Source organism: Macrobrachium nipponense, chromosome 12 (assembly GCF_015104395.2).
Source record: "Macrobrachium nipponense isolate FS-2020 chromosome 12, ASM1510439v2, whole genome shotgun sequence".
NCBI classification, from domain to species: domain Eukaryota; kingdom Metazoa; phylum Arthropoda; class Malacostraca; order Decapoda; family Palaemonidae; genus Macrobrachium; species Macrobrachium nipponense.
This window is the reverse complement of record NC_087205.1, coordinates 25,979,899-25,994,177: the sequence shown is the minus strand read 5'-3', so window position 1 is coordinate 25,994,177 and position 14,279 is coordinate 25,979,899.

Genomic DNA, 14,279 nt, shown 5'->3' with positions numbered 1-14,279 from the left:
CTGGAATTTGTTCAGGGTATCATGATATCAACATGATATTTCACAAGCTATTTTTATAGGTAACTGTTGATTTTAGCAGAGAACTGTGAAACCCAACTTTATCAATATAATAGACTAGCACAAAAGAAAAGGTAACTATTTTGCTAGTGACCTACTTCAGGTAGCTCTTTCTGAGAATCCTCGTCGAATTCTGATGGCCCAAGTTTGGCATATTCATTGATAGAAAGACGGACGAGAGAGAGAGAGAGAGACAGACAGACAAACAGACAGACAGACAGACAGACAGAGAGAGAGAGAGAGAGAGAGAGAGAGAGAGGAGAGAGAGAGAGAGAGAGAGATGTATTGGACGCAGCTTGACTACAATTTAAATATTCCTCATACCCAAGACAAAAGCAGAACATTCACACCTATCTCCCATCCTATAACCCACGTAGATCCATTTCGTTTTCAACAAACGATACATCTTCGTATTAATTCGTATTAAATCTTCGTAGTAATTCCCCCTCTTTCATCACGTAATCCGTTTCGACGACAGTTGGATGAATTTGGAGGACTCTAGGTAAATATTCATTGTATCCGGCTTTTTAAGTCATTCCTTCCTCCGTCGAATGAATGTCAGTCACAGAGGTATCGAGAGATCACTATCTAGAAGTTAGAGTTCTGTTTTTACAAATATTGAAGAGATTCATAAATTGACCGCCACAATGTTATAAATCCACAATGTCAAGATAACACTTCATTCGTGATGTCTAGGTTGGTGAGTTAATTTATGAAATTAGCAATTAGTCGGTGGATTTAAAGCTGGCTAAAGCAATAATGGCATCATTACATCATTAACTAAGATTAGTTCGTTTCAGAAATTTCTCCTAAACTAAGGAATGAACTTAAACGTTTCGTACATTTTTTAAATCATTATGAAGAATTATGCTCTCTCTCTCTCTCTCTCTCTCTCTCTCTCTCTCTCTCTCTCTCTCTCTCTGATTTAAATGATTCACAGAAGTTCTGTTAGCACCACTGGCTTTTGTTTATTTTCATGTATTGTATACATATCACAGCCAGGTATGAAACTAAATATTAGTACCAACATGCGCTTAGAAAATTATCTTACGATTTTCTAGAGATGATGCAGTTTCTTAATTATTATTAGCATGGAATGCATTTTCTTGAGTCTTTATGAACAGACAGATAGATGGATAGGTAGGTAGACAGATAAATATTCTATGATCAGTGAATGAATGATAAAGCATAGACGTATCAAATTAAGATGATCTTCAAATGAAGCTCTGAGCTGTTCGCATATTGCTGAGTATTTTTCTTATTGAGATAATGAAGTACTAAAATACTAACCATCACAATAAAGAAACATTCTCTCTCTCTCTCTCTCTCTCTCTCTCTCTCTCTCTCTCTCTCTCTCTCTCTCTCTCTCTCGTGTTAGCATGACGCGCAGTTACCCAAAAATTGCCAGAACCGAAGACTCGATATCGGTTGTGATACCCAGGTGACTTTCTCTCGCCTTTTCTAACAAGAAACTGCTAAAGAAGTTTCCCATTTGTTCCATTGTCTATCAAATTAAGAACCTTCGGTGGAAAGGTCATTTCCATGAGATCCAGAACACATTTCCAGGTAGGATTGGAGAGCAGGTTCCAGCTCCAGCCCCAGCGTTCCCTGCCCTCCCCCCCACCCCCAAAACCCTCCTCCCTGAGGTCGTCAGGGATAGTGGGCGGAGGATTGTTTGATGATTCCCCAATTCATTTCATGGCACATCGTCTCGGTCCCTCATGAATTTTGGAGGAAGCTGAGCTGGGGACGGGTGAGTGGAAGGGAAGTCGGGGAAGGGGAGGGGTGGGTGAGGAATGGACGCGAAGGGACAGGAGGGGTGAGGAAGGAGAGGTATACACTGCCTTCATTCATTCGTATAATTTCAAAGGATGATATTTGGTTCAGTGTTTGTAAGCATCTTTCATCGTCTGAATTGAAATGATGGCGTCTGTGAGATTATGCGAAGTAGCGGATCTCTTCAGCGTATCTTATAGCTTCTTTCATTTTATGGTTTTTTTTCTATTGTGGCTTCTTTTGGCTTGCTGTCTTTTATTCGTAAACTGGAAGAAATCGAGTCGTTCACATTTTTCTTTTGGGTATACAAAAACCATCTTGTGAGTTGGAACGACGTGGCCTCATACCTGAATCAGCAATTAAAATGCGTGTTTGTCGCTCAAAAATGTGGAAAATCTGACGTAAAAACGCTAATGGTGATGATAGTTCAGTGTTGCGAATTCGTTGAGGAACCATTGCATTAGCAAAATTATGTACGCTTCGAAGGGCCATTACGAAGAAAGCATTTATCTGAAACAATTGCTCTCAAAGGTGGCTTTCAAAATGACCTTTCAAAAGAGTTGGTCTCAAGGTGGTCTTGAATTGTTCCGTTCAAGGAAGAATAGTCCTCAAGACAAAATGATGAAAAAGAAACAATATTGTTGCTAGCACTGAAGAGAGCCGTGCTGTCATTCACATAGCTGGACTGGGTACAAGCAACAGCACACACGAATAAATTACAATAAAATTACGGGAAACTTGTCCTTTGGACGTATGTATAGCAGCTTATTTGGATACTGCTTCTGTAGTGTAGCTGACGAGCATCATTTACCTGGTAAATTCCAACTCCAACCCAGGAGAATACATTTACAATAGTGCTTCGAATATGAGAAAAAAAAACATTGAAATCAACGCCTTGAATTCCGTTAAGAACAGTTTTAAGAGTGCTCTACAATCTAAATTTTTTCTGACAATGGGGCAATAGCCGTTGATATCTGAATTATTCGTCACTATTATAGTGATATATTTCGAAACACTGCGAAAGGAGTCTTTTTTTGTATATTGCATTTTACAGAACCTGATTCTTCTTTGTATTCCATGGTCCTTAAAAAGAAATCAAATTTTCCAATCCCTTCTTTGATACATAGGAGAGTCTCATATGCAGGCAAACACGGTTGTCCAGGGTACACAAGTGCCGAAAGTAGACAGTAACCTAGTTACGTTAAACGAAAACCAGACAAGGAATAGTTGGATGGAAACTAGAAATGAAAAGATACAACACATCCCATTGCGGGAATTTCTTTACATGCAAGATCTGTGACACGTGGAATAAACTGCCACCGGAAGTCATAAAGAGCAATAGCGTGAACGAGTTTAAAAGAAAGCTTAGACAAAATCATTAGGACACTGTGAATGAACAGTTAAACCTGCTCCCACAGATAAGTGAGCACACGATGTCTCCTAATCCTTGTAACTCTCTCTCTCTCTCTCTCTCTCTCTCTCTCTCTCTCTCTCTCTCTCTCTCTCTCTCCGAGCGGAAGGGTCTAGGGGCGTTAGAGGTAATGAGATTCAACACAAACTTGAACTTACTTCAAAGACTCCTCTTTCTCTCTTTCTCTCCTTCATCCTGGGTGATACAATAAACCACCTCGTCCTTAAGAGTTGATAATGAGGGAATGTCTGTTTTTTTGCACTGAGACGAGGACACTGCTAAGACAAAGAGATCGTAAGGGGAGAAGGACACTCTTGGATGATGTAGATGCAACAACATAAGAAAACAAACGAAATGTAAGTTGCGCTGAATTATGAAAATACAATAGAGGATGAGCACTGAATTATGAAGATACAATAGAGGATGAGCACTAAATTCTGAAAATACAATAGAGGAATGAGCACTGAATTATGAAAATACGGTAACATATCAGCACTGAATTCTGAAAATACAGTAAAATATCAGCACTGAATTATGAAAATACAGTAAAATATCAGCACTGAATTATGAAAATACAGTAAAATATCAGCACTGAATTATGAAAATACTGTAAAAGATTAAGGAACACGATGCAAAACACTGAATTGCATTCCTTAGCATAGAACATTATATATTCTTTCCAAACTCATTTCGTCTTCAGGGACAGACAGACAGAAATGAGAGATGTTTAAGAATCTCACTCATTTCATCTTGCCTTTTCTCCCCCCCCCCCCCCCCACCTTCCCCCATTCCCACCCCCCCCCCCCCCCCCTCTTCCTTCACTCTTCTCCTCACTCCTCTCCTGTTATCCTCCATCATCACAATAATGATGAAGCTAATCATCTATTCTCACCTTCCCCCCTCCATCATTCTTTCATAATGATCGCTCGTTTTAGCCAGTTTCAAGACTAAGTCAAAACAAATAGCGATCCCTTGAATCATCCTTATAAGACTCAAACGAGGAATCTCTCTCTCTTCTCTCTCTCTCTCTCTCTCTCTCTTCTATTTTTCACGTTTATAAAGAATTAAAAATCTGTCTGTTTTGCTTGGTAGATCTCGAATTTTATTTTTCCTGAATATATCACCTCCATTCCCTTTGTTTAAATATATTCTTCGCTTTACCCAATACCGTCTCTTTGCCCTGTTTGTTTTGATGAAAGGATGCTGGAGGGGGTGTTGGGGGGGAGGGCCTGAAGGAATGGGGTGTACAAGAGTTAAGTTTTATCAAGGCTCCGAGAGGATTAGTTCTTTGTTAAACTTCTGCCTTAGTTTTAACTGCTCCATGATCATCAGTATTCATCGATACTTTCTTATCTCTCTTTTCAAAGTTTTAATGACAGAAGGTTCTCGAGACCACCACCCCCAAACCCCCTTACCACCCCTCTCCCTATCCCCGCCCACCCACCCCCCACCCTGACCCGCCCTCCCTTTATTCGTTTGTCTACCGGGATGATGATAAACTGTCCAGAAAAATAAATTATATTGCAGATATAATTTAGCCTTCTTCTGGAGACAATATCAACCATATCCATTAAGTCTGCAACCTTCAGTTTTCCTACGTTTCCTGAATGTTCATCCACTCCTTTCGGGTGTAGCGATTTTGAGTGTCTTCGTTTATCTCCCCCCCCCCCCCACCACCACCCCCACCCCCAACCAGTCACTTTCCCAATTTGCACTGCTTATTTTCTTCATCAGGTTTTTGTGCACTAGTTACATCCACACTCATCTCCAAATTTTTTCAAACATCAACGAGCATTGGCTTATTGAAGTCTAGCTCAGACCCACATACATCAAAACTCCCTATATAATCAATACATTACCTCAGAATGATTTCGTTTCCCTGCGTAAGAATCTGACCATATGCATCCAAAACGACCAAATGCATACAAAGAATCACGCAAGAATGGTATCGCCTGGCCCTCAAGGTAAGCATTCTCTCAGTCGTTTCTTTAATGTCAGAAAAATATTCTACATTTACCTTGACATACTCCTTTCCTATAGGAACTATTGACTGATCTTATTATAAAGTAAAAGTAGGAACAACTACTTAAAGAAATTAGAACTCCACTTTTAGTACATTCCCCTTGGCGACGACGAAAAAAGGCCGAGCACCCGGGACTATAGTAGATTCACGTCAACCCTGACATTTTATGTCTAGGCCAGTCCCTTACGACGCTCCTGATTGGCTATTGATAAGCCCATCACAGGGCTGGAAACTCTCAGTCTCTCTCGAGAGTTTACGTGGGTAGGATTTATGTTCCACCCCTCCTCCTGGAGGATACGTCTTTCAGCAGAGAGAGACTGAGAGTTTCCAGCCCTGTGATTGGCTTATCAACAGCCAATCAGGAGAGTCGTAAAGGACTGGCCTAGACATCAAATGCACGGTTGATGTGAATCTACTATAGTTAGTTAGATAGTTATTTTATTGACAAAAAATATACAATTAATAGTACAAATTTGTCCACAAAGAGATATAATACCAAATGAACAAAGTGGTCAGTAATCTCTTCTGTTCTTGCAAGTACATGGCCTACAAAGAAAAATACAACATCAAGCACAAGTAACATAAGCCTATAAGACTCTAAAAAACGAACAAAAAGGGACTCACGCTTGATAAAAGAGCACTTCAGGTATTCAGCTATAAAAAATTCTCCCAATCAAAGGAACTTATTAATAGGAACGAAGTCTCGGACAAAACTCAGATCGCTAAGAGAAGCCATTCTCGTACTTTTCATTCCAGGCTCGAATGGATTGATTGACTGATTGATTGCGAGTTATCGGGCGTCACAACTACCAGGGTTACTGACGCCGAGGCTTTAATAGACTTAACCACTCACTGCTCAAGCTTTTGAGCCTCTGCCTTTCATCTTCAGAGTTTTGTTTATTATTCTTTTATTGGATATACAAATGGGTTCTTAAGAGCTTTGTTTTGGGGACTCGTCTTCAGCATCAAAATTATATATTGTTTATAAGTAAGTTGTAGTGATATAAGTCTTATTATATACAGTGCACCTGACTAAAGGGGATGTCATGTGTGTAATATATCTATATCTATCTATCTATCTATATACATATATATATATATATATATATATACATATATAATATATATATTATATATATATATATATATTATCTATACTATATATATAATATATATATATATATATATATATATATATATATATATACTATATATATCTAATATATATATATATATATGACTGGTAAAAAATGTTCTGTTACAACAGACTTACGTCTTAAAAAAAAGGAGCCCATAAAACTGGGCAAAATCATAGCGGAGAAAAATATAGCATTTGTTGTTTTCTCTCGATATTTTGGCGTTTTTATATATATATAAAAACTAAAATATGTATATATGAATAATATATATATCCATATATATATATATATATCTATATATATATATTGCTTGGTACGTTTACTTGATCTCTCGTCTAACCCAGCATTTAGTTAAATTTTTATTTTTTTGATTGTTAGAGAAGTAGCCATAATTCCACACCCAAATTTCAGCTGATTTCAGGCGGGAACCCAAAACACCCCATCCAGAGAAAGGAATTTCCGGTCTGACGGAAGTTTAGGGTAAGATAGGCAAGTCACGAGAGCAGCTAGGCCTCGAGATGGATTTTAGGGACCTCTACAATAAGACCTACTTTCCCTCCAAATCTGCTGGCTGTTGTTTACCACTTTCAGGCAGTGCCCGAGGCGGTGTATGGAATCCCCGTGATTCAAATAGACCCAGCATCTCTCTCAGTCAGAAGCGACTCCTAAAGCCAGGCAGACTGCGCCTCCACTCTCCTCCTCTCAGCCCTCTGTCCAAACGCTGGTGGGACTATCTTCAGAGCACGACACACGTCCAAGCCTCAAGTAATTAAGGTACATCTAGAAAGTGTAAACTCCAAACCAGCTCCTTTTCCTACAAGACGACTCTTGCTAATTTAATTTTCAATTCTCATTTGTATCCCTCTTACATCAAAAGCCCTTTGTCCTCATCGGGCCATGTGCTTCCCCTTGTGACTCGCTAAAGACAAATGAAGTCATTGCATACCTCAGTTAAACACTAGAGTTCTTTTTCCCCAGTGTTAGAGAAACTGAATAATCGTAACTTGTGCAAGAAGTCCTTTTTTTTTTATTCTTGTCTAATCTGGGATCTTTTTTTCCAGATTCCAAGAGTCCCCGTGCCCAAGTCTCGCCCGCAAGTGTTGCATTACCGCAAGATTTTGAAAACCAGCTTTTACGTGAATCTCATTTTGAGCCAACTATCATCCCCTTGAGAGATATTATTAGTCCACGTGTGGACCAGTTGCATTTACTTTCCCAGGCTGTTAAGCAGCCTCTTGTAAATAAATAGATGTAAAGTAATTAGCTGAGTTTTCTGGCAACCTTTTCCTCTAGAGTAAATTAACCCTGTAAATCCTTTTACGGTAAGTTCAAGTAATTTATTCTGCTTTTTCCCTCAACTATTTTCGTTTACGTATTTGAGCCCCTTAAGGCCAGGCTTAATATGTAACAATATATATATATATATATATATTATAATATAATATATATATATATATATATATATATATATATATATATATATATGTTGGATGAAAAGAGGGGCAATGGTTAATATGTTTAAAGTGCCAATATAATGTTAAGTGAAGTCACATATCACTTCTCGCTTAGAGAGACAAGCGGTGGTGCAGTGCAGCTTACATGAGAAAGAAATTTGATGCGCTAACAGTTTAACCGAGAGACCGTTCACCCTGTCGTGAGGAATATACATTCGTTTGTACGCGTGTTAAAGGCCTACTAGCCCAAGGCACTTGTGAAAGAGACATTCTTTTAGTTGAACGCCAAGAGGTTACACGGTATACTCCAAGTGTCGGGAGAGAACCCCCCATCGTAAAGGTAGGACATATATTCTATAAAAACTTAGGAAACTGTTACCTTTGGAAAAGAGAGAGAAGTGTGAAATACTTTCTTTACGTGAATACTTTGAAAAGAGTGATGTGTGGGATATGTTTTATGCCTATTATCTTTATTACAGATGGGTCCCATTCCATGGTTAATAAGAGACGGGATTCTCTAACCTGACTAATACGAGACTTAGTAACATCTTGGGTTTGGGAGTGGAACCTTAGTCAGGAGGATAGAATGTTATCTTATTGGTTTTTTTATGGGCAGATTTAGCATTTTATGCCATTATGACTTGTTAATCATTTTGTCCTATTTTATAACCTACTGCTTTGGGAAAGTAAATAGTATATTTTTGTATTTACGCAGTCTTAATAGCCAAGTGACATGGTTGCAGACAGGGCACTGTTTGCAACAGGTAAGAGTTTCCAACTTGTGTAGTTTAGTGAATAAGGAAGGGATAATAGTGGTGGCAGCAGGTTTAAGAGGCTTTTTATATATTTTATAAGCTGTAGGTATGCTCTGAAGGGACAGGTGACCAGTTAGAAATAGGGGGTCTCTTCTTTTTTGGTAGGAAAAAGGGGTTATTAATCATGTCACAGGCAACTTGAGGGTCTTTTTGCTGATTCAATGTGTCCGACAGAAAGAAGCTGTTCGTGACAGTTCGTCTCTCAAGCGAAGTCAGTTTCAGCTTCTTGGGGTTCTGGAATAATAGTGTTTTAAAACCTGAAGAGGAAAAGTCTAATTTTCGACATATTAAAGTGTTTCGCAGTTCAGCCATATTTGCGGTGTGTATACGAATTTGGTTCCCGGTCATATGAAGACGTGAGAGTATTTTCGATTTTTTCTTTCTTGTTTTCTTCTTTTTATCTTTTATGTATTTTTTTTACCCTTATGTTGTTGTTCATATTCCTTGTATTTGTTTGTGGCGAATTTACTTTAGCGGAGTTTTTGTTGCGAGTCATGCCAGAGAGAGAGAGAGAGAGAGAGAGAGAGAGAGAGAGAGAGAGAGAGAGAGAACTGGGGACGAGGCACAGTTGCCGAGATGAATTGATTGGCAAGCATCTTGCATTCTTTTTCTTTTTCTATCCCCTCCTTATTCTTTTTTTTATTATTGTCATTTTCGTGGGATTGTTATTGTGACTGGGCGGGGGGCGCACTTGCCTTTTGTTATCCATTATTGGGGGAAAATTTGTGTTGATTTTTCTTGATTGGGTTTATTGTATATAAATACATTGATGTTATTGACATCGGGGAAGCTTATAGAACAAAATAGCTTTCGGAGACAGGGTAAAATGGCGGATACTAAAACCCCTACGACGCTACTACATCACGTGACGAACATTAGTGCTGGCGTTAGCCCATTCAAAGGGATTGTAGATGGCGTACTGTCACAGCCTGTAAATATCTTTATAGAAGGAGTTAATAACTATTTAGCGGGAAAGAATATAGTAGACGATGTAGAGGCATTTAGAGAGGTGAAAGCTTTGCTAGATTTCAATAAGGGAGACCTCAGTCACAGGTCAAGGAGTTTCCAATTTACAAAATGTCGTAACTGGACAGACTAGCAAGCATTTTTGAAAACAGCATATGGCTCAAAGGAACACGGAGATATGGTGAGAGTCCTTCGGGGTCTTTATAAACTACAGAAAGGCACTAATAGCCTCATAGAACATAGTTCAAAGCTGTTTGACGCAGTGGCAGATTGGGTAGGAAAATTGAAAACATCTAAATGGGTTACAGGGGATAATCTCCCTCTAAACAATGTTCATAAACTGATCTATATTTCCCTGCTCTTACACGAGGTACCTGATGCAATAGTGGATAGCTTTGATAAACAGATTGAGCCTACCTCAGACGAAGAATTACTTGATACCCAAATAGATAAACACAGGTCTAAATGTCCCACTGTAGATAGCACAATTTTTAACAGGACAGGCTCCGGTTGCGGAGTCCGGTTGCGGATCTTCCCTTTGGAGTTGATTACTCGGGGATTTGCACTGTTTTCGTAGGTGCTGATTATGGCATTTCAGAAGAACGTGTCATGCAAGGGGATTTCTGGTCTTTTCTGGTTGATAGGATTGCTGCGGTAGCAGATTCCGTAACGGTACACATTCTGTTTTGGGAAAGATGTTGAATTATATATGTTTCTTTTCTCTTATGTGCGCTGTGTAATGGGGGAAAGTTCACATATTATTGTTGTATTATCTTAATCTTTGTTTTTCTCCTTTTCCTTTTTTTTTTCTTTTCTTACGAGAGATGTTGTAATGAGGGTTAAGCTCTAAATAGCATTTTGCTTTTAGATAGGAGATATAATTTGTCAAGGTATATGAGTTGGATAGAAGGGGTGTTCGGCATTATATTTTATGGAGGCTAGTTATATAAACCAGAAAAGGGTTTTTGCTGTTAGACTTTATGGGTTCTCTTTTGATAGCGTGTTTGTCAGATATGGGATTATTTGTGAGGATTCAGTAGGTAAAGATTATATTTGGTTTAGCGAGGAATTTTCTAATATTTAATTAGTAGATTGAATATATTAATTAATGACGGATTTGCGGGGTAAAGCAAGACTTTAGTTATTTTATGACCATGTAGACCTTTTAAATACGGACACACAATGACTTTGGAGAATTCCAAACTCTACGAGAGGATGGCAAGGGAGACGACTTCGTTCTACAGTACCAGAGGTTGAGTCAAGTCTACACGTGAATGGCGTTTCTGTGGACTTCCTTTGCAAAAGATGAGATGTCTTCGATATATCGTCTCAGGATAATTTCTGGGATAAATCAGGAGTCTACAGTCTTCGATGAGGCGGGTGCGAGTAGCACTTGCATAGAATAATGGAGTTGTGACCACGTTTCCTTCAGTAGAAAACGTCGAATCTACAGTTTCGAGACGAGAGGGTGTTGGATACAGTCACGAGGGTCACAGACGCTGAATAATGGTGTGTGCTGAGTTGTTTCGAGTTGGTTTACGTACTCGACCTGCGTCTACAATAATTCGCTCGTCCTACAGGGATCCCAGCTGTTTAGTCGGCATGTATACAACTCGTCGATCGAGGTGTTTCATCAACACTTACATGGAAGCCATAAGGCGGTTCGAATCCCTCCTACAGTGGAGACCGTTACAGTTCCGCCGCTGGAAGATAGTGGCGAGGAAGAGCCTTTCTTTTGCGACGACCGTTACACTATACCAATAGTAATGGTCATGCTAGGTGCTATACTGATCACAGTTTGTGTGCTAAGAGTTCTTAAACTTTTGTGTATTCGAAGAAGCATAGGGGCTCCAGCAACGGAGGTGGGCCTAAGTATTGTGGTAAATTGATACATTGTGCATTAGTTGCCGATACGGTGTGTGACGGGAGTGCACTATTTTCTATTTTTGAGCCGGCCTATATGTTTTATATATATTATGAGACGCATGTGTGTCTAGTGGCTAGGCGGGAGCTAGCAATTTTGGGTGGCCGAGCTCCTCTGTCGGATGAAAAGGGGGGCAATGGTTAATGATATGTTTAAAGTGCCAATGTAATGTTGAGTGAAGTCACATATAACTTCTTGCTTAGAGACAAGCGGTGGTGCAATGCAGCTTACATGAGAAAGGAATTTGATGAGCAAGCAGTTTAACCTGCCTCCCTGTCATGAGGCATGTACGTTCATTTGTACGCGTGTTAAAGGCCTACTAGCCCAAGGCACTTGTGAAAGAGACATTCTTTTAGGTGAACACCAAGAGGTTAAGCGGTATACTCCAAGTGTCGGGAGAGAACGCCCCATCGTAAAGGTAGGACATATTCTATAAAAACTTAGGAAACTGTTACCTTTGGAAAAGAGAGAGAAGTGTGAAATAACTCTCTTTACATGAATAATTTGAAAAGAGTGATGTGTGGGATATGTTTTTATGCCTATTATCTTTATTACAAATGGGTCCCATTCCATGGTTAATTAGAGACGGGATTCTCTAACCTGACTAAAACGAGACTTAGTGACATCTTGAGGTTTGGGAGTGAAACCTTAGTCAGGAGGGTAGAATGTTATCTTAATGGTTTCTTTATGGGCAGATTTAGCTTTTTATGCCATTATGACTTGTTAATCATTTTGTCCTATTTTATAACCAACTGCTTTGGAAAAATAAATAGTATATTTTTGTATTTACGCAGTCTTAATAGCCAAGTGACATGGTTGCAGACAGGGCACCGTTGGCAACAGGTAAGAGTTTCCAGTTTGTGTAGTTTAGTGAATAAGGAAGGGATAACATATATATATATATATATATATATATATATATATATATATATATATATATATATATATAAAGGTTTTTTGCTACGAAGAGAAAAAAATGAAAAAAGCGAGTTAGCCGAGTACTTTCGGTCCTATTCGGACCCTTACTGAGGCATACTGATTTTACAAAGAACACCATAGTCAAAGAAGGCTTAATATACAAACTGACACTACCAGATTAGCCATAAGGCGATTTTCACTCTACAGAAAGGAGGAGCCGCCTCCGAGGGTAGCCACACCTTGAAGGATACACCCCAGTAAAAACAAGTGATTCTTCCAGAAAACAGTACATTTTGAAAAAAACACGGGCGCATATACAATTTAATATCCTGAATTTTACACAAATTTTCCCAAAAAAATTATTATTAATGAAAAGACGGAAGAAAATATAAATATATATATATCAAGCAGAGAGAGGGAGAGAGAATATCGAACCAGAGAGAGAGAGAGAGAGAGAGAGAATTAATAACTATATACATGTGGGACTAATTTATTAGTTGTTCATTTATTTTGAGGTCCTTCATAAACATCTTACAAATATATGGGTCGAAATGGTACATTCCAGACTAAGATTTAGGTTGTTTTTTATTTTTTAGTGATTTGTATAATTGCGATTCCAGTAAAAATTTCTTGAAACATAATCATTATATCTAGCAATTACCGAGGTATCACCCCAATTAATACAATGAGATTTTTCACTCAGATGGATAAACAGTGCATTTGAAGTCTGGGCTTGTTCTAACTGAATACATATGCTGCTTAATCCGAACACATCAATTTTACTAGACTGACCAACGTAAAACGATGGGCAATCCTTACAAGGAATTTTGTAAATGATGTTGTTATTTGTTACGGGACTATTCTTAATTAGCATATCTTTAATGGTATTGTTATAAGAGAACACTACATTAACATTAAACGATTTAAATATTGATTTTATGGTTTCAAATCCACGAAAATAAGGTAAGCTAAGTACATTTTTAGGGATTTCTTTTTCATTAATTGCAACATTATAAAACTTTTTATGAGCTTTTTGATAACATAAATCAATTAAATGAGGTGGGTAGCAGAGATCGTTTCCTATCTTTTTTATGTATTCTATTTCTTGGTCCAGGTATTGTGGACTCGTGATACGCAAAGCGCGTAGGAACATAGAAGAAAAAATTGAAATTTTAATATTAAGATGGTGGCCAGAATAAAAATGTACATATGTTAAATTATTTGTGAGTTTTCTATAAATACTGAATTTGCATTGGAAAAGATTCTCTATGTATTAATACATCTAGGGAAAGGGATGACATTGTTATTTTCAATTTCAACAGTGATGGATGGCACTAAATTATTCAATTGAGACAGTAAATCATTTACATCGATACCACCAGGTAAGACTACTTAGATATCATCGACATATCGGTACCATTTTAAGGGGATAAGTGTGATATTCGGGAGGTGTTGTCTCTCAAAAAATTCCATATATAAGTTTGAAAGGAGAGGTGATAAAGGGTTACCCATGGCCATACCAAATATTTGTTGGTAATATTCTCCATTAAAAATAAATCTGCAATCACAAATACATAACTTAATTGAGGAAATTATGTGACTAACGGACATAGGCAATTCATGCAGTACAAGTTCATTACTTAAATATTCTAGCACAGAGTCAATAGGGACTTTTGTAAACAAAGAACATACATCAAAACTCACAAAAATATCGCTAGGGTTTAGTACAATGTTATTTAATTTTTCCACAAGATCAAGAGAATTCCGGATGTGTGAATTAGATACAGTTACTAGTT